This window comes from Phocoena phocoena, chromosome X, assembly GCF_963924675.1.
Source record: "Phocoena phocoena chromosome X, mPhoPho1.1, whole genome shotgun sequence".
NCBI lineage: Eukaryota > Metazoa > Chordata > Mammalia > Artiodactyla > Phocoenidae > Phocoena > Phocoena phocoena.
This window is the reverse complement of record NC_089240.1, coordinates 106728430-106747509: the sequence shown is the minus strand read 5'-3', so window position 1 is coordinate 106747509 and position 19080 is coordinate 106728430.

Genomic DNA, 19080 nt, shown 5'->3' with positions numbered 1-19080 from the left:
GCTGATGTATTTGTGGGGAGGAAGGTGATCTCCATGTCTTACTCTTCTGCCATCTTGAAGGTCTCTGGAACTGTGCTTTTTAAAAAGTCTCTACTTGTGCTGTCCTTGAGTTCTGGTTAGTGTTTCCTTTTCTTTAGATCTCTGTAGTTTTCAGCTGCTGTAGTTTTGGTTAGGTTTAGCAGAGAGTAGTGTGTCATCAAAATGATAGATTGTTTAGTTAAGTTATTGCTTTTGATGTATGTTAAGATGTATAAGATTTCTTTAACAAGAAGATGGTATAACAGAAGACAATGTATGTCTACTCTCAATGCTCCTAGCAAACAGTTGGATAGGAAGTCCACCGTGGAAACTGAGGTCACAGTGTATTTTAAATGACTGCTTTTTGGCATGTTGAAGAGTTTGATATCAGTCAATCTGCCTAGTGGGGCTCATATACCAGAAATTTAACTTTATCTTGAAAAAAAGCCTAGCCATAGCTACTTCCTGGGATGCTAATATATGTAATAATAAGGCCTTGCACACCATCCTTGCTGCAAATAAATTAAGATAATGGATGAAAATTTGCTCATTAAAACCATAGCTCTCCAGTATCATCACTCATTGTTCAGAGATGTTAAGTTACACAAGTGAAGATGCTCCTCTTAATGGCTTAGGACTGTGCTATCTTCTTCAGCACTACAGTCAGAAGTATTGTTTAGAGGATGGAACCTCATACAGAGTAAATACTCATTCCTGAATATATGAAGAAGGAAAGGGAGGAAGTAAGGGAAGGAGGAAGGGGTAGTGAGGAGGGAGGATAAAGAGAGAAACAGAGACACAGAGAGACAGAGAGAATGCATGAGATTAATTTTGCACAGTTCATGCAATGACCCTTCAATGATGGTTCTATGTGATTAAACCAGATTTAACTTTCCTAGGTGTATAAGAAAATGTATGTCATTAAATTCAAGCGACATAATTTCCATTATAAAAGAAGGACATGAGGACAGAGAGCCCTTGACAACATGTTAGCATAACACAGGAAAGTAAGATTCAAAATATTTGCAGAATAATTCACTATATAAACCGTGGTACCAATCAAGATTAATGCTCTGGAAGAGTAATATTCTTGTACATATACATACAGAGTTGTCCTGCTCAGAGCAGCTTGCATTTAGAGATATAAGGTCTTAAATTAGAAACATTTTGGGTAGAAAATGGTTCGTAACTCTTGGAATCATGGTCTAATAAATTCATTAAAATATCTAGTTACAGATTTCCAATGTATTCTTTGGGAATGGAGATATAAGGCAGAATTAGCATCATTCCAACTAAGTTTGTCTACTCACTTGTAAATAAGAGATATGCCAGTTTCTCCAAAGAAGAAACAAAATTGAGAGTTTGAAGAACCCAAATGGGCTCTTGCAGGAAATCTTACTGATTGTGCGATATTTGGTTGAGAAATTTGGTGCCCTGTTAACAATATGAGAAATGGTGCTATAAATGAGTCCAAACATCCCTCCTATTGAGAGGGTTATTTGATGTTATCTGTCAATTCAAAATTAATTTTCCCCCTGTAATGTTCCATAGATTAGTGGAAATAATTCTTTTAGAATTCAATGTATTGTGTCCTTATCATTGAATCAACAACATATAAATTTACTGAAATACTTGTTATTCCTCACCTTCTTCTTCCCATGCCCTCCTTCTATTTTTCTTTATCCCTCCCCATCCTCCTTTTCCTCTTCCCTCCTCCTTTTCATCTTCATTTTCTTCATTTTATAGTAACTATAGCTACCTTTTTTTGAACATAGACTTTGTTCTAAGTGTTCATAGATATTCTTCATTGATTCCACAAATACATATTGAGCACTTTTAAGACACAGAATCTTTTCTAGGAAACATCCTTGCTTTCATAGAGCTTACACTGTACTTGAGGAAAGGGATAAACATGTAAAGGAACAAGATAATTATAGATTCTATTAGATGCTGTAAAGGATGTAAACAGGGTGATGAGGTAGTATACCTAGGGGAGAAGTTAAGAAAGACGATCTTGAGGAAGTGACGTTTGGACTGAGATGAAAAAAAAAAAGCCATACAAAAATCTGGGGTCAAAGCATTCCAGGCATAAGGTACAATGGAGTTTAGGTTGTTAGAGAGGGAGGCCTGTTTGGTTAGAGCTCACTGAGGAAGAATGACATGAGATGATGGAGAAGTAGTCAGGACCTTGATCATTTAGTAATCCTGTAAGCTGAAGTAAGAAATGATCCTCACAGCAATGGGACTCCATTGAAGTATTCTTTGTAGGGAGGAGATGTGATCTGGTTTGCATTTTAAAATTTGTGGGGAGAATGGATAGTGACGGTCAAGAATGGAATCAGGGAGACCTATTAGGAGGCTGCTGAATTCGTTCAGAGTGCTGTATTGGATTACGATGGTATTAGTACTAGAGATATTGAGAAGTGAACTGATTGGAGACTTGTTTTGGAGCTAAAGCCACAGGATTTGGTACTGCATGGGATGTGGAGAATAAAGGAAAGCGAGGTATTTTAATAGAGAAGGACAAATTTGATTCCATATTAGATCTGTTTCTTTTACTTTAACCTTTGTGCCCTGTTGCCTGTGCTTAGCCATGATGGCTCTATACTTTTTGCAAAGAATGTTGCCTATAGCCTGAAACAGGGGTCCCCAACCCCCAGGCCACGGACTGGTACCGGTCCGTGGCCTGTTAAGAACCGGGCCGCACAGCAGGAAGTGAGCGGTGGGCAAGCGAGCTAAGCTTCATCTGTATTTACAGCTGCTCCCCATTGCTCACATTACCGCCTGAGCTCCACCTCCTGTCAGATCAGCGCCATTAGATTTTCATAAGAACCTACTGTGAACTGTGCATGTGAGGGACCTAGGTTGTGCGCTCCTTATGCGAATCTAATGCCTGATGATCTGAGGTAGAGCTGAGGCAGTGATGCTAGTGCTGGGGCGCGGCTGCAAATACAGGTTATCATCAGCAGAGAGGTGTGACTGCACAGAGACCATGATAAATCAATTGCTTGCAGACTCATATCAAAACGCTATCAGTGGGTGGCAAGTGAAAACAAGCTCAGGGCTCCCACTGATTCTGCATTATGGTGAATTATTTCGTTATATATTACAATGTAATAATAATAGAAATAAAGTACACAATAAATGTAATGCACTTGAATCATCCCGAAACCACCCTCCATTTCCAGTCCCGGTCTGGGGAAAAATTGTCTTCCACAAAACTCGTCCCTGGTACCAAAAAGGTTGGGGACCGCTGGCCTGAAATATACAGGATAGCCTATTTTCAAGACTCAGACCTATAAGAGTCCATTCATATGGAGATAAAAAGTTGCAGAACACAGAATAACATTTATCTTGTTGGAGGTTTATCCATGTACCTGACCTACATGGATAGATATAAGAACAAAGGATTCCTACACCAAGAAGTTTGCAACAACTAACCACGCCCCTTCCTCACTTTGCCTTTAAAAGTGCTTTGCTGAAACCCTTCGAGGAGTTCAGGGTTTTGGGGCATGACTCACCCATCTCCTTGCATGGCCCTGGAATAAATCTTTCTGTACTCCAAACTATGACGTTTCAGTGTTATTTGGCCTTACTCTGTGTCAGGCACACAAACTTGCATTTGGTAACAGTATTGATGATGAGTTCTAGGTTTTCAGTTCGAGGAACTGAGGTTTATGGTGGTATATTTAGTAAACTGTGGGTAACAGTGAGCAAAAAGTTGTTATTGTTGTTTTTGGATGAAAATCAAGAGGCCTTTTGTTGACATATTAGTTATGGATGGCTATTAAATATCTAAGTGGTGATGTCAAGGAAGCTGTAGTATACAAGTCTGGATTCAGGATAAAGGTCTGGGTTTTAGATAGAAATTTGAAATCATCAAAATACTAATACTATTTAAAGCCATAATGCTAGATTTGAAGTACCTAGAAAGCAATTAAAGAGGAAAAAGAAGAGAGGAAAGAGAGGAAAACGAAAGAGAAGTATTCGAACCACACCAAGGTTCAAGATTACACAGAGAAGGTTGAGCTCTCAAAGAAGCCTGAGAAGTGTCAAGGAGCTTAATAGATAGTCAAGAAAATGTGGTGTCCAGAAGTTAAGAGAGGAGAATGCTTCTGGAGGGCATGGTCAGCTGGGTTGAATGCTGCTGACAGGGCAATGTGGAAGTCATTGATAACCTTGACAGTTGTTATTTTAGTGAAGTTCTGAGTGCAGAATATTGAAATAGATTGACTAGTAAATTAGAGATGATGATGTGAATACATTTAATCCTTGTAACAAACCTGGGGACTATTACCATTTAACAGATGAGAAAATTGAGGCTCAGAGAGATTAAGCAATTCATTAAATGTCACAAGAAATTGAAAGAGGAAGGATCAAAACTAGGGTCTCCCTGACATCAAAGATTCCTGCCCTTAATCACTGCATATCAAGAATTTAGGTTTAGAGAAGAAAAAGACTCAGGATTTGAATAATTTAGTCTATTGCATCCATGCTGCTAACGTTCACTTAATAGAATTCACAAGATACCTACTCCAAAATCAAAACAGGTCGTCAAGCTGTCTTTAGGAATTGGTAGGCCTCAAGGGGATGCTGGCATTGTTCAATGTATCAACTTTTATTTCACAAAAGGCAACTTCTGCTGAGTTGCATTCCCTGCTTGGACGGTGGAAGTAGGCCTGACATTCTATGGTATTGAATTTCCAGTTTCAAGTTCTTTTTGAGACTAGCAAACAGTTATTGACTTCAAGCCTGTGCTAGTACATTACAGAGAATATAAACCTCTGTTTTTTACAGTTGATATTTCACCTTATGATTTTGGAGATGTGCCTGCCTATCCACAAAGTGCCAGATGGCATTGAAGCACTGATTACTAACTACTCAAGGGGAATTCCATGCACAGAATAGAAACAAACGGAAATTGACAAAAGGAGTCCTTCCTATCATTATAAATTGCAAGACATTCTAATGGCCTTAATTGCTGTGTGTTCACAATTATATTAATTCAAGTCTCTTTTGAGATTCTTCACAGGGTAAACCTCTAATGTTAATTATGCCACCATAGTGGCAGTACCCCAGTATTTTAGGCAAAAATAAATTGCTATGTTTTGAACAGTCATCTGCCATTTCACAACTCAGATGATCATATGTCATCTCTATAGAAGCATTGGTGGTAAAAGAACTCCCTAACTCACATCTTTAGGATAACTCACACATAATGGAATTTTGGACTGGACATGATTTTAAGTTCAGCAAAGAGTGGATGTCCCTTAGAGGAACTTCCTGAGATAATCAAGTCATTTGGGCACCATATAGAAAATTGACATTGAAGGTATATCTTATAGATTGTCCCATGGTTATTGCAAAAAAAAAATTTGATACAATTGTGTTTTGGCCACACAACCTAAGTATATCTGGGAATTGTCTATATGAAAACGTTGGCAAGAAGATGTATTTAGTGGCCTGGACCTGATTCCTATATTAAATCACAACTGTACTGGAAGGTAGTACAGTTCAGACTACTTGGTCTAACTTGTTAAAGGTGAGTTAGGGTGATGGTAACTAATATTAATTGATTGCCTATTGTATGCCAGCCACTAGTCAGGGAGGAGCCTTCCATGTTTATCTAAACTACTCATCACCATAACCATACAAGTTCAGTATTATTATCCTCATTTTACACAGAGAGATTAAATAACATGTATAGACTCCCGCAGTTGCTCACTGTCAGAAATATAATGAAAGGGCTATGGACATTAAAATGTAGATTGTGTATACATTCTTTGTCTAGAATCCAGATTGATTTCACTGGATTACAAAATAAATGGCTAATAGTATGTTCTCATCTCAAACTTATCCAAATCCAAAATTGCAAGATATACAAAATAAAGTATATATATACATATATATAATTTAATAGTGTTGTGTGTTTTTAATATATTTTCCTAAAAATAAAGGAATATAGGTTTATTGTAGAAAATTCTGAAAGTTTTAAAGAAAATAATAGCTAACAGTATAACAGGGGCTGGGCACTTATTATGGATCAGATACTCTGGTAATATTTTCCATGGATTATTTTGTTTAATGCTCGTGACAACCAGAAGCAGAAGCTCGTGACAACCAGAAGATATTACCATTATTTCCTTTTTACAAATGAAGCAACAATGGTACAGAGAACTTAAATCTTTTTCCTAAGGTGCCACACTTGTAAGTGTAAGTCAAGATTCAAACCCAAGCAGTCTAGCTTGAGTCCACACTCTTCACCACTACACTACTACTAATTTTATCCAATAGCCATAGCAAACTACTGACAATATTTTGACCCATTCCCTTCTAAGTGCTTATGCTTTAAAGGTAGTTGCCAGGATTGGCTTCTAATTTCCTACTCCCAACGCTGTATTAAAAAGCATAAATCTCTCTCAAATCTCATTTTTTCCTAAGGTCAAATGTATACCCCAATATACATAAGGATATCATATCACCAGATACTCATCTATAGAATTTAGAGAAACAAAAGTAAAATTTTAAAAGTCATCATATAGCCTACATTTCTATATTATGATCAGGGTGCCTGACATTTGTAAAAGGCAAAAGTTCATGGCCCTGAATTTCCCGTTTCCAATCCTCTGCTCTTCTCTCTGTATTTTTGTTATCCTGTAGAGCTCCCAAGGCTTTCATGAGCCCCGTGCTGCCCCTCTGCTTATGCTTCACAAGCTTTTGCCTTTAGGGAGCCATTCAAAATGATATACATTCTGCCAGAAATCAGAATATAACTAACAAGAATCACTGATCAAAAATGTTTTCCCATCGCAGGAGCCTTGATCCGCATATGGGACTTTGTCTACAAAAATGCAACTTCACTAACAGTTGGAAGTCACAAATGACTTCACCTTGGCCTGTGTTCACTGATATCAGATTTTCTGGCTCCATGTGAGGAGTTACTTACAGCACCTATAAGATGTGTTTTCGGTTTTAAATAGTAACTCTTTAATCTAAATTGAATTATTCTCCAGTGTAGAAGTGTATGTTTTGTTTTGTTTTTTCCAGGCAGAACGTGATACTCCAAATCCTAGTGTTTATCCATTGAATACTAATTGTGGTGGAAATTTGAATTTTTGTGTATCTCAAATCTAAGAAAGCGATAGCCCTAACCCTTCTATGTGCTTGTCATCCCCCTGTATTAGTCAGCTTGGGCTGCCATAACAAAATACTATGTGCTGGGTGGCTTAAACAACAGAAATTTATTTCTCACAACTCTGTAGGCTGGGAAGTCCAAGATCATGGAACTAGCTGGTTTGATTGCTTGTAGAGAAATTCCTTCTCACTATGTCCTCACATGGTGGGGATATATCTATATATATAGATATAGATATATACACACACACATATAAGAGAGAAAGAGAGAAAGAGAGAGGGAGAGCTCATGTCTTATAAGACTTATAAAGACACTAATCCTACAGGATCAGGGCCCCACCTTTATGACCTCATTTAACCTTAATGACCTTTTATAGGTGCTATCTCCAAATACAGTTACATTAGGGGGTTAAGACTTCAACATGAGAATTTTGAGGGAGCTGTAATTCAGTTTGTAGCATCCCACTCCTGACCCTCCAAAGTGCATGTCCTTCTCACATGCAAAATACATTCATTCCACCCCAATAGCCCCAAAGGTCTTAACTCATTCCAGCATCAACTCTAAAGTCTGAAGTCCAAAGTCCCACCTAAATATCATCTAAATCAAATATGGGTAAGATTCAAGATATGATTCATATTAAGGCAAAATTCCTCTCCATCTGTGAACCTGAGAAACCAGACAAGTTATGTGCTTCCAAAATACAATGGTGTGACAGGCATAAAATAGACATTCCTATTCCAAAAGGGAGAAATAGGAAAGAAGGAAGGGGCAATGGATCCCAAGTAAGCTCAAAACCTAGCAAGGCAAATTCTATTAAATTTTAAAGTTTGAGAATAATCCTGTTTGTCTCTGTGCTCTGCCCTTCAAGCCCACAGGAGTGGCAATGCCACCCACAGGGCTTTTCAGGGTGGCCCCACCTATTCAGCTTAGAGGGCATCCTTGCTGCTTTGGGTCTCTCTTCAAAGGTCCCACCCTCTGAAATTGAAGCCTTGGACTGTAGGCCTGTGGTGTGAGTGGCAGCCTGAGTGGCAGCCCTGCTGATCTGTGAATCGCCTTTGGGGTGATTCCTCCCTTTTCTTGAAGGATAGCTCATGTTAGCAGACTTCCTTCATTTGGTCTCATTTTCTCTTTTTTCTTTTAGACCCACCTGGCAGTATTTCTGCTGGTATAATCCCATTCTGTTGCTGGCTTCTGTTGTGGTGACTGATTAAATTGGTGCATACCCATACTAATATCCTTATCAAATGGTTGTTCAGTCACATCCTTACTGTTCTTTTCAGAACAAGCTTTCTCATTTTTGCCATACGGATAGGCTGAGCATTTTCCAAATCTTCAAGTTCTGTGCCTTTTTGCTTAACAACTCTTTCAATTTATTTATCTCCTCCTGCATTTTATTATAGGTAGTAAAAAAAGCAGCAAGGCCACATCTTTAACACTTTGCTTAGGAATCTCCTCAGTTAAATATCTAATTTCATCACTCAAAATCTCTATCTTCCACCAAACACCAGAACACAATTCAGCCAAGTTCTTTGTCACTTATAACAAGGATTGCCTTTCCTCCAGTTTCTAATAACTTATTCTTCATTTCCATCTGAGATTTCATCAGAATGACATTGAATGTCCATATTTCTCCCAACAATCTTTTCATGATTATATGTTTTCTAAGAAGAGAAAGACTTTCTCTACATCTCTCCTCTTTTCTTTCTGAGCTCTCATCAGAATTGCCTTTAATATCCATATTTCTACCAACAGTCCCTTCATGGCAATCTAGACTTTTTCTAGCACACACCTTAAAATTCCTCCAGTCTCCACTCATTATTCAATTCCTACACCATTTCCACATTTTTAAGTATTTGTTACAACAGCACTCCACTTCTCAGTACCAAAACCTATATCAGTCTGCTTGGGGTGACATAACAAAGTACCACAGACTGGGTGGCTTAAACAACAGAAATTTGTTTCTCACAGTTCTGGAGGCTGGGAAGTCCAAGAACAAGGTGCTGGATAATTTGGTTTCTGGTGAAAGTTCTCTTCTTGGCTTGTTGATGCTGCCTTCTTTTTGTGTCCTTGCATGGGAGAGAGCGAGAGAGAGCGGAGGTGGCGGGGAGAGCGCTTTCCAGTGGTCTTTCCGTATCAGGACCCCACCCTTATTACTTCATTTAACCTTAATTACTTCCTTAGAGTCCCTGTCTCCAAATAAAATCACATTAGGAGCTGAATTTCAGCATATGAATTGGGGGCGGGGCGGGGGGTGGACACAGTTCAGTCCACAGCATCCCCCTCAATCCCACCATCTCAAACCATTTACTAATAGAGTTTACACCTGTGTATTCCAGAATACGTTTTTCAGGTATTTCTGCCCTGTCTTCTTATCTTGCTCTTCCCTGAAGCTTCTACTTGTCTGAACCCCAAATATCTTTATTTTACTGGACACAGATATCATTACAAGTGACCACTACTGATGCTAACATCAGCCTTATCGAGGGGGCATATTTATCTTCATGTCTAAGATAAGCTCTGGTATCTCTTACAGCTTGCAAGTATGGTCAGAACTCAGATATAACTCCTTGAAGCTAGATTTCTCCACAACTGCTTCCCAAGATATTGGCTACCCCAGAAACTGTCCATGTCCTTATACTGCTGGTGCTGCCACTGATTTTGCTGCTTGCATTGACACTCATATCAGAAAGTCTGGGCTTGGGAATGACATCTATATCTTCCATGACTGCACGTGCTCAGAGGCAGCTACCTTGAAGTCTAGGTTCTGAGAGGTGAGGAGGTCCAGTCAATAAGTTGAAAGGCCTATTTCATTTCATCCTCCAGGATTAGCCTATCCTTTTTAAAGGAAAAGAGCTGCTCACTCCTCAGAGTGTGGTTTTGCTCCTGTGATCAAAAATACACAAACACAAAATATTACATTGGTATATAGCCAAGATTTGAGATTTTCTGTTTTGTTCAAGGTCACTGTTACACATGAACCCTTTATTAGCTGTCTATAATGGCTGCAGCCAAACTAGAGAAATTGGCCCAAGGCTCAGGAAGGAAGAGATGTCAATATTAGTATGGTACATTGACTAAAATTGCTCTAATGCTTTGGACCTTTCCCCCTACATATATCCCAGGGCTGCAGTGAGTTGCAACACATGATAGCTGTTGAAGACTCCTTTTTCTAGACAGAGCGGTGCTAAGAGGCCTAGAAGATGCCTCTTAACACCTTGAATTCACCCTGGTTTCAGTTTGGCCTGTACAGGGAAAGTGAATGGCACCAAACATGGAAGTAATCAGGCCTGATTCATTGTGGCAGCTCATAGAGCATGATTCTAAAATAGGAACCAAAAAGATAAGTAAAGAAAGCAATATAGAGTAGGCTACAAAGAAGCCTGAGCTTTTAAACTGTTCACTCATTATACCAAAAGCTCTAATTGCCAGCATTGTGCTCCAGTAATGTCCTTGCACTTGATTAATTATTTTTTCCACAGCTTTACTGAGGTATAATTGACAAATAAAATTATATACATTTAAGTGTACAGCATGATGATTTGATATACGTCTACATTGTGACAATCAAGTTAATTAACATATCCATCACCCGACATAGTACATTATTTCTCCACGGAAGTGTGGGGAAGGGAGAGAGCAAAGAATCACACTGGAAGTTTAAATGGGCTACTAAAAAACCTTCTTTAACATCGTATAGATGTTTGTTTTTATATATTTGCACACATTTCGTGTTAAGGTTTTTTTCAATAAATTTAATATTGCTGCTATTATTAATGAAACTTTACCTCCATTATGGCTTCCAAATGCTTATTGTTGGCATGCATGAATTATAATGATTTTTTGGTAAATATATCATTTTTTTCTGGCCACATTTTAGAATATTCATAATTCCAGGAGATTTTTAGTTATCTTATTTGGTTTTCAAGGCATAAAATTATTTTATCTGTAAAAAAATGATATGTTCGTTGCTTCATTTCCAAAAGTTGTATCTATTAATTCTTAGCTAGAGTGTCTGGAATCATATCAAATAATAAGAGTGATACAAAGCACCTCTATTGCTGATACATAGGAAAGCTGGTTTTAATGGGAATTTGTTTCCTGTTTCTTTTTTTAACATCTTTATTGGAGTATAGTTGCTTTACAATGGTGTGTTAGTTTCTGCTTTATAACAAAGTGAGTCAGCTATACATATACATATATCCCTGTATCTCCTCCCTCTTGCGTCTCCCTCCCACCCTCCCTATACCACCCCTCTAGGTGGTCACAAAGCACAGAGCTGATCTCCATGTGCTATGTGGCTGCTTCCCACTAGCTAGCTATTTTACATTTGGTAGCATATATACGTCCACGCCACTCTCTCACTTCGTATTTCCTTTTTCTATGTTAAGTATAACATTGGCAGTTAGTTTATTATAGATGTTTCACTTAGGAAGCAAGTAATAGAAAACTCAGCTCAAATTGAGATTTAAAAATAAGGCTATTTTTAAAATATTTTCATTTTTCACATAAATGAAAAATTAGAGGTAGGGCAGACAAAATCCAGTCATGGTATAATAATATCCTTAAGGACCAATTTTTCTGGCATTGTCCTTGAACTTGGCTTGAAATAAGATGGCTATAGCAGTTCGGGTTGCCACATCCAGACAGTGAAATATCCAAAAGGAAAAAGACTGTAGATTCTTGAGCCTCTTTCTTAGGAGTAAAGACTTTTCATCGAAGTCCTCCAAAAGAATCTTCCTCATATATTATTGGATAGAATTGGGTTGAATGTTGATTTTTAAATCAGTAATTAGCAAGAAGAGTGGGATTACCCTACCAGGCTTAGAGTAATATTTTAGAGTTGGAATAGATATTGGGGAATCAACCACACTGGTCATGAAAATATATTATATTTTCATTATATATCACTTTTTCTAGGTAACACCCTTCTACTTCTTTTTGGTATTGTAATAGTCTTAATCTATAAATAATGATAGCCAGTGGGAAGAGCACTAGATTTGGAGTCAGAAATAAATACTATAGATAGATAGATAGACAGAGATATACAGATATATTCTAAGAGAGTTTTGGTGGAGGTTTTAGGGTTTTCTATACATACAATCACAAAATTGGCAAACAGAAAGTTTACACCTTCCTTTCCAATTTGGATGCTTTTATTTTCATTTCTTGCCTAGCTGCTCTGGCAAGGATTTTCAGTTCTATGTTGAATAAGAAAGAGTGGGCACCCTTGTCTTGTTCCTGATTTTAACACGAAAGCTTTCAGCTTTTCACCATCAAGTATGAGGTTAGCTGTGGGATTTTCATATATATGGCCTTTATTATGTTGAGGAACACTCCACCTAACCAGTTTGTTAAGAGTTTCTATTATGAAGGGATGTTGAATTTTTCAAATGCTTTTTTTCTGCATCTATTGAGATGGTCGTATGATTTTTATTTTTTGTTCTATTTAATGTGGTGTATCACATTTATTGACTTGTGTATGTTGAGCCATCCTCGTATCCCAGGGATAAATCCCACATGATCTTGGTGTATTACTCTTTTAATATAATTTTGATTTCTGTTTGCCAGTATTTTGAGAATTTTGCATCTATATTCATCAGGGATACTGACCGGCAGTTTTATTTTCTTGTAGTATCCTTATCTGGCTGTGGTATCATGGTAATGTTGGCCTTGTAAAATGAGTTTGGAAGTGCTGTCTCCTTTTCAATTTTCTGGAAATATTTGAGAAGGAGTGGCATTAATTCTTCTTTAAATATTTGGTAGAATTCACCAGTGAAATCATCTGATCCTGGGCTTTTCATTGTTGGGAGGTTTTTGATTACTGTTTCAATATCCTGATTTATTACTGGTCTATTTAAATTTTATATTTCTTCATGATTCAGTCTTGGTCTGAAATGTATTTCTTCTAGGCTATCCAATTTGTTGGCTTGTAATTGTTCATAGTAGTCTTTTATGATACTTTGCATATGTGTAGTTTCAGTTGCAATATTTCCTTCTTCATTTATAAATTTATTTTTTCCTTCCTTCTGCTAACTTTGGGCTTTGTTTATTCTTTATTTTCTGGTTCCTTGAGGTGTAAAGGTAGTTTATTTGTTATCTTTCTTTTTCTTAATGTAGATTTTTACTGCTATACACTTCCCTCTTAGAACTGCTTTTGCTGCATCCTTTTAAGTTTTAGTACATTGTTTTTCCATTTTCATTTGTTTTAAGACATTTTTAAATTTCAATTTTGATTTCTTCTTTGTCCCATTGGTTGCTCAGGAGTGTGTTGTTTAATTTCCACTCATTTGTGAATTTTTCAGTTTTCCTTCCGTTATTGATTTCTAGTTTCATACTATTGTGGTCTGAAAAGATACTTGGTGTGATTTTTATCTTCTTACATTTCCTAAGGCTGTTTTGTGATCTAATATATGACCTATCTTAGAGAATGTTGCATGTATGCTTGAGAAGAATGTATTTTGCTGCTGTTGGGTGAAATGTTCTGTATATGTCTGTTAGGTCCACATCCAGTGTTTCCTTAATGATTTTCTATCTGGATGATCTATCCATTGTTGAAAGTGGGATATTGAAATCCCTTACTACGATCATACTGTTGTCTATTTCTCCCTTCATACCTGTTAGTATCTGCTTAGTATGTTTAGAGGTGCTCATATGTGGGGTGTTTATACATTTACAATTGTTATATTCTCTGGCTGGATTGACCCCTTTATCATTATATAATGGCCTTCTTTGTCTCTTGCGATAGTTTTTTACTTAAAGTCTATTTCATCTAATGTAAGTATAGGTGCCCACACTCTCTTTTGTTTTCCTTTTGCATGAAATATCTTTTTACATCCCTTCACTTTGGCTCTGTGTGTGTCCTTAAAGCTGAAGTGAGTTTCTTGAAGGTAGCACATAGTTAGGTCCTGTTTTTTTTAATCCATTCAGCCACTCTATGCCTTTGGATTGGAAAATTTAATCTATTTACATTTAAAGTGATTGTTGATAGGTAAGAACACCAACTTATTGTTTTCTGCTTGTTTTGTAGTTCCCTTGTTTCTTTCTTTCACTTTTGCTGTCTTTCTCATTGAATTGATTTAACATAGTGGTGTGTTTTGATTCTTTTCTCTTTATTTTTTAAAAATTTATCTACTTATTTTTGGCTGTGTTGGGTCTTTGTTGCTGTGTGCGGGCTTTCTCTAGTTGTGGTGAGTGGGGGCTACTCTTCATTGTGGTGTGTGAGCTTCTCATTGAGGTGGCTTCACTTGTTTCAGAGCATGGGCTCTAGACATGCAGGCTTCAGTAGTTGTGGCACATGGGCTCAGTAGTTGTGGCTCACGAGCTCTAGAGTGCAGGCTCAGTAGTTGTGGCACATGGGCTTAGTTGCTCTGTGACATGTGGGATCTTCCTGGACCAGGGCATGAACCTATTTCCCCTGCATTGGCAGGTGGATTCTTAACCACTGTGCTACCAGGGAAGTCCCTGATTCTCTTCTCTTCATCTTTTGTGTATCCACCGTAGGTTTTTGCTTTGTGGTTACCATGAGGCTTGCACAAAGCATCACATGATATAGCTAACTATTTTACATTGATAATTTATCTTTTTACTTTTCCCCTCTTTTATGTTTTTGGTGTCACAATTTATAGCTTTTTAAATTGTGTATCCTTTAACAAATTATTGTAGCTATAGTATTTTTAATATTTTTTCTTTCACCCTTTATCCTAGAGTTAGGTGATTAACACCCTACCATATTACAGTATTAGAGTATTCTGAATTTGACTATGTACTTAACTTTACCAGTATGTTTTAATACATTTTCATGGTACTAATTAGTGCCCTTTTATTTCAGCTTCAGGAATTCTTTTCAGCATTCCCTGTAAGTCAGGTGTAGTGGTTACAATCTCCTTTAGCTTTTGTTTGTTTGCAAAATTCTTTTTTTTTGTATAACTTATTTTTTTAATAGATCTTTATTGGAGTATAACTGCTTCAGAATACCATGTTAATTTCTGTTGCACAACAAAGTGAATCAGCCACATGCATACACTTGTCCCCATATCCACTCCCCTTGAGCTTCCCTCCCATCCTCTCTATCCCACTCCTCTAGGTCATCGCAAAGCACCGAGCCTATCTTCCTGTGCTATGCTTGTTTGCAAAATTCTTTATCTCTCCATTTCTGAAAGATAACTTTTCTGGGTAAAGTATTCTTAATTGGCATTTTTTTTTAGCACTTTGAATATATCATCCCACTCTTTCCAGGCTTGCAAGGTGTCCACTGAAATATCCACTAATAGCCTTTGAGGATTCCCTTTTATTTGAGAATTATTTTTCTCTGTTTCTTTTAAAATTCTCTTTTTGTCTTTGATTTTATACAGTTTTATTATAATGTGCCTTTGAAAAATATTATTTGGGGTTGACATTTTGTAGTAATCTGTTAGCTTCATTAACCTGGATGTCTAAATCTCACCCCAGATTTGGGGAATTCTTAGCCATTATTTCTTTAAATAAGCTTTCAGCTCATTATCCCCTTTTCCCTTCCAGGACTCCAAAAGTGCATATACTGTTTCTTTTAATATTGTTTCATAATTCACTTAGGCTTTCTTCACTCTTTTTTTAAATTCTTTTTTCTTCATGCTTCTCTGAATGAATGATTACAAATGACCTATCCTGAAGTTCACTAATTCTTTCTGCTGATTGGTCAAATCTACAGTTGAAACTCTTTATTAAATTTTCAGTTCAATCAATATATTCTTTAACTCCAGGATTTCTGAGTTTTTAAAAAATGTTTTCTATTTCTTTGTTGAACTTATTTTGTTCATGCATTGTTTTCCTAATTTCATTTGTTATCTATTTGTCTTTTCTTATAAATCACTGAATTTCCTTAAGAGGATAATTCTGAATTCTTTGTCAGAGTGTTCACAGAGCTCCATTTTTTTTTATGGTCAGTCATTAGAGTTTTATTAGTTCCTTTAGGTGGAGTCATGTTTCCTTGATGATTTATAATCCTTGTGGCTTTGTGTTAATGCCTGTGCATTTGAGGAAGTAGGCACCTCTTCCAGTCTTTGAAGACTGGCTTTGGCAGGCAAAGTCTTCACCAGTCAGCCTGTCCAGAGATTCTGGCTGGGCCATCTGGTGGTGTCAGTGGGCAGGCTTGCTGTTGGAGTCCATGGGTGGGCAGGTCTGGTGCCTGGGTAAACAGGTGGGCAGGCCTGGTGTTTGTGTACACAGGAATCAACCTGGTGCCTAGATTCATGATGGCAGCCTAGGTTCACTGGGGTAGGCCTGGCATTTTGGTCTATGGTGATGGGCCTGGGACCTGAGTCTGTATGGGCAGACCTGGATCCTGGTTCCACAGGGGCCAACAAGTACCGGGGACTCCATCCATTTCCTGTATTGATTTTTAAGGACACTTTATACATAATGGATATTAAAGTATATTGAAAACATTTATCTAACCTCCTGGTTTATATCCTTGTTCATTTTTATTGTGTATATTGACATATAGAAATTTAAATTTTATTTTATTTTTAATTTATTTTTAATTTTTCTCTAATTGTATATAGTTCTTACAATTGTTTCTTTCTTTTTTTCTTTTTTCTTTTAATATTTTTGCCTGCACAGCATGTGGGATCTTAGTTCCCCGACCAGGGATCAAACCCGTGCCTCCTGCATTGGAAGCACAGAGTCTTAACCACTGGACCACCAGGGAAGTCCCAGAAATTCTAATTTTAGTATCTAAGTATATTCAAAACTATGGCTCTTTTCCTGTCTTTTTTTAAGAAACATTCCTTTCCTGCCATCCGTGGAAAACTTCACTACACCAAGATCAAATCTTTCACCTATATTTCTTTCTCTTTGAGTTGTTTAATTTTTTACATGTTTTTTCCATTCGGGAATTTATTTTGGGGTATCGTGTGAGAAAATGAGTTAACTTTTCCAATTGTGAACCAATTTCATGAAGACCATTTGTTGACTAATAAATCTTTTACCTTCTTATTTGAAATGGTGCCTTTATGAGTTGTAGGTACTTAACTATGTGTGTTTATTTCTAATGTATTCCACTGATCTTCATATCTGTTCTTTTGCTAGTAAAATATTTTATGAGCTACAGAATACAATGAACTTCTGTTATTTATTGCCTGCTGTGGCAGTTTTTAATTCTGCTGTTGCAATTTTAATTTTCTTGAAAAACCTCCTTACTTTGGCTGGCATTCTTTTTATATATATCTGTCTCTGCAACCCTTTTTAAAAAATATCACATTCTTATACTCCCGAATGACTTATATCTCATCATTATATACCATATTAACCCATTAATGATACCAAACATTATTCTAATATATTTTTCTGGTTTCTTTAAGAAATTACTTTAAAAGTATGCTCTTCTGCAACTCCCAAATGTTATTTTACATGAGCTAAACTATTGTTTAATAGTTTCCAAATTAAATTACTCTTTTTCCTTTCTTAAGTAAGGAAAGTTTGCCCAAATTCGTTGTTTACCAACAGACAACACACATGGATTGCCCTTTGTCCTGCAAGCTTCCCATATAAGGATGAGTGAAATCACTTCTCACTTGTGTTGCTGGAAAGTAAATGAATGGTATATAGCCTCCTCTAATTTCTGGCGACTAGCAAGCTTTCCCTTAGTTCCGTTCTATTCTACTCACTTGTGATTATTTCCTACCCCTAATGGCTTGACACTTTGGCAATCCAAACTACCAGTATTCAAAGTATGAACTCTGGACCAACAGCATCAGCATCACCTGTGGACTCGTTAGAAAGGCAAACGATCAGATTCTACCTTAAACCTACTACATACACCTATTATCCACCTTGCTATACTATCTGTGCTCTTTCCATCTCTGCCCTGAGCTACAGGTTTTTCTTACAAGAAGAGCAATTTCCTATCACGCTATTGCCAACCCTATACATACGGAACTCACCAGCGACCATCCTATCACACGTCTTTCCCAGTTGTTTTCTGGGAATCATAGTCTCCAAAAAGGTATAGTTGGGAGATGTATTGATGAAGGTATGGGGAGTACAGTTCTTGCGCTTCTTCAAGAAATGAGCATCTCCTTAATATTGGTAGTTAAAAACATGCTGCCCAGTTTTCTCCTTCTTATTGACTCTAGGAGAAGTCCTAAGGTGTTCCCTACTTTATTACTGGCTTAATAAATTTGTTCTTAATTTTGTTCTCATTTAAGTGTCAAAGCATACATGGGCCGTCGACAGTGTTTTTAATTCAGTTCCAGATTACATTTTTGTGAAACGTACTTCTAGACTATAAAATTATGTTAACTTCCAGTCTTACTTTTGGTGTTAACTTAGTTTCCTCAAAAACTTACTTGTACTTTTATAGGCATTTTGTTTCAGAGTTGGTATTTCTGTATTCAGTGTTTGTGCATATTCCTAGGCCTTATCCAAGACCTACAGCATCTGGGTCTTTGTTGAATCGAATTTGGGGAGCTACATTTTATCATGATCCACAAATATGCCTTAGGTACACTAAAGTTGCATAAACTCTTGGCCTAGAAGTATTTCATAGACAGAACTTGGGAATTCCCGTGCTTCCTGGCTGAAAGAACATGCTTGTTAATAATGGAGGCTATTTTAGTTTTATTTTTCCTTTTCACTGTATGCCTGGAAGTCAAATGACATATTATTAGAGGTTTATTTATTTTAAGTTTCTTATGATATATACTTTTTGCATTTTGATATCTTCAATATGTTCATGTTACAGTGATTTATGGAAAGATTAGTTCTCTCTGTGTGTATGTATATGTGTACCTGCACCTTCAAGCAGGTTTTATTTCCCACACTGTTCAAGTACAATAAACAATGGGCTAGGATCCAAGAGAATGGCATTTGATCCTGAATATCTCTTGAGTTTTCTCAATTATGGTCTTGACCCAGTTTGTTTTCTACCTCTTATGGCATTGATAGGAATG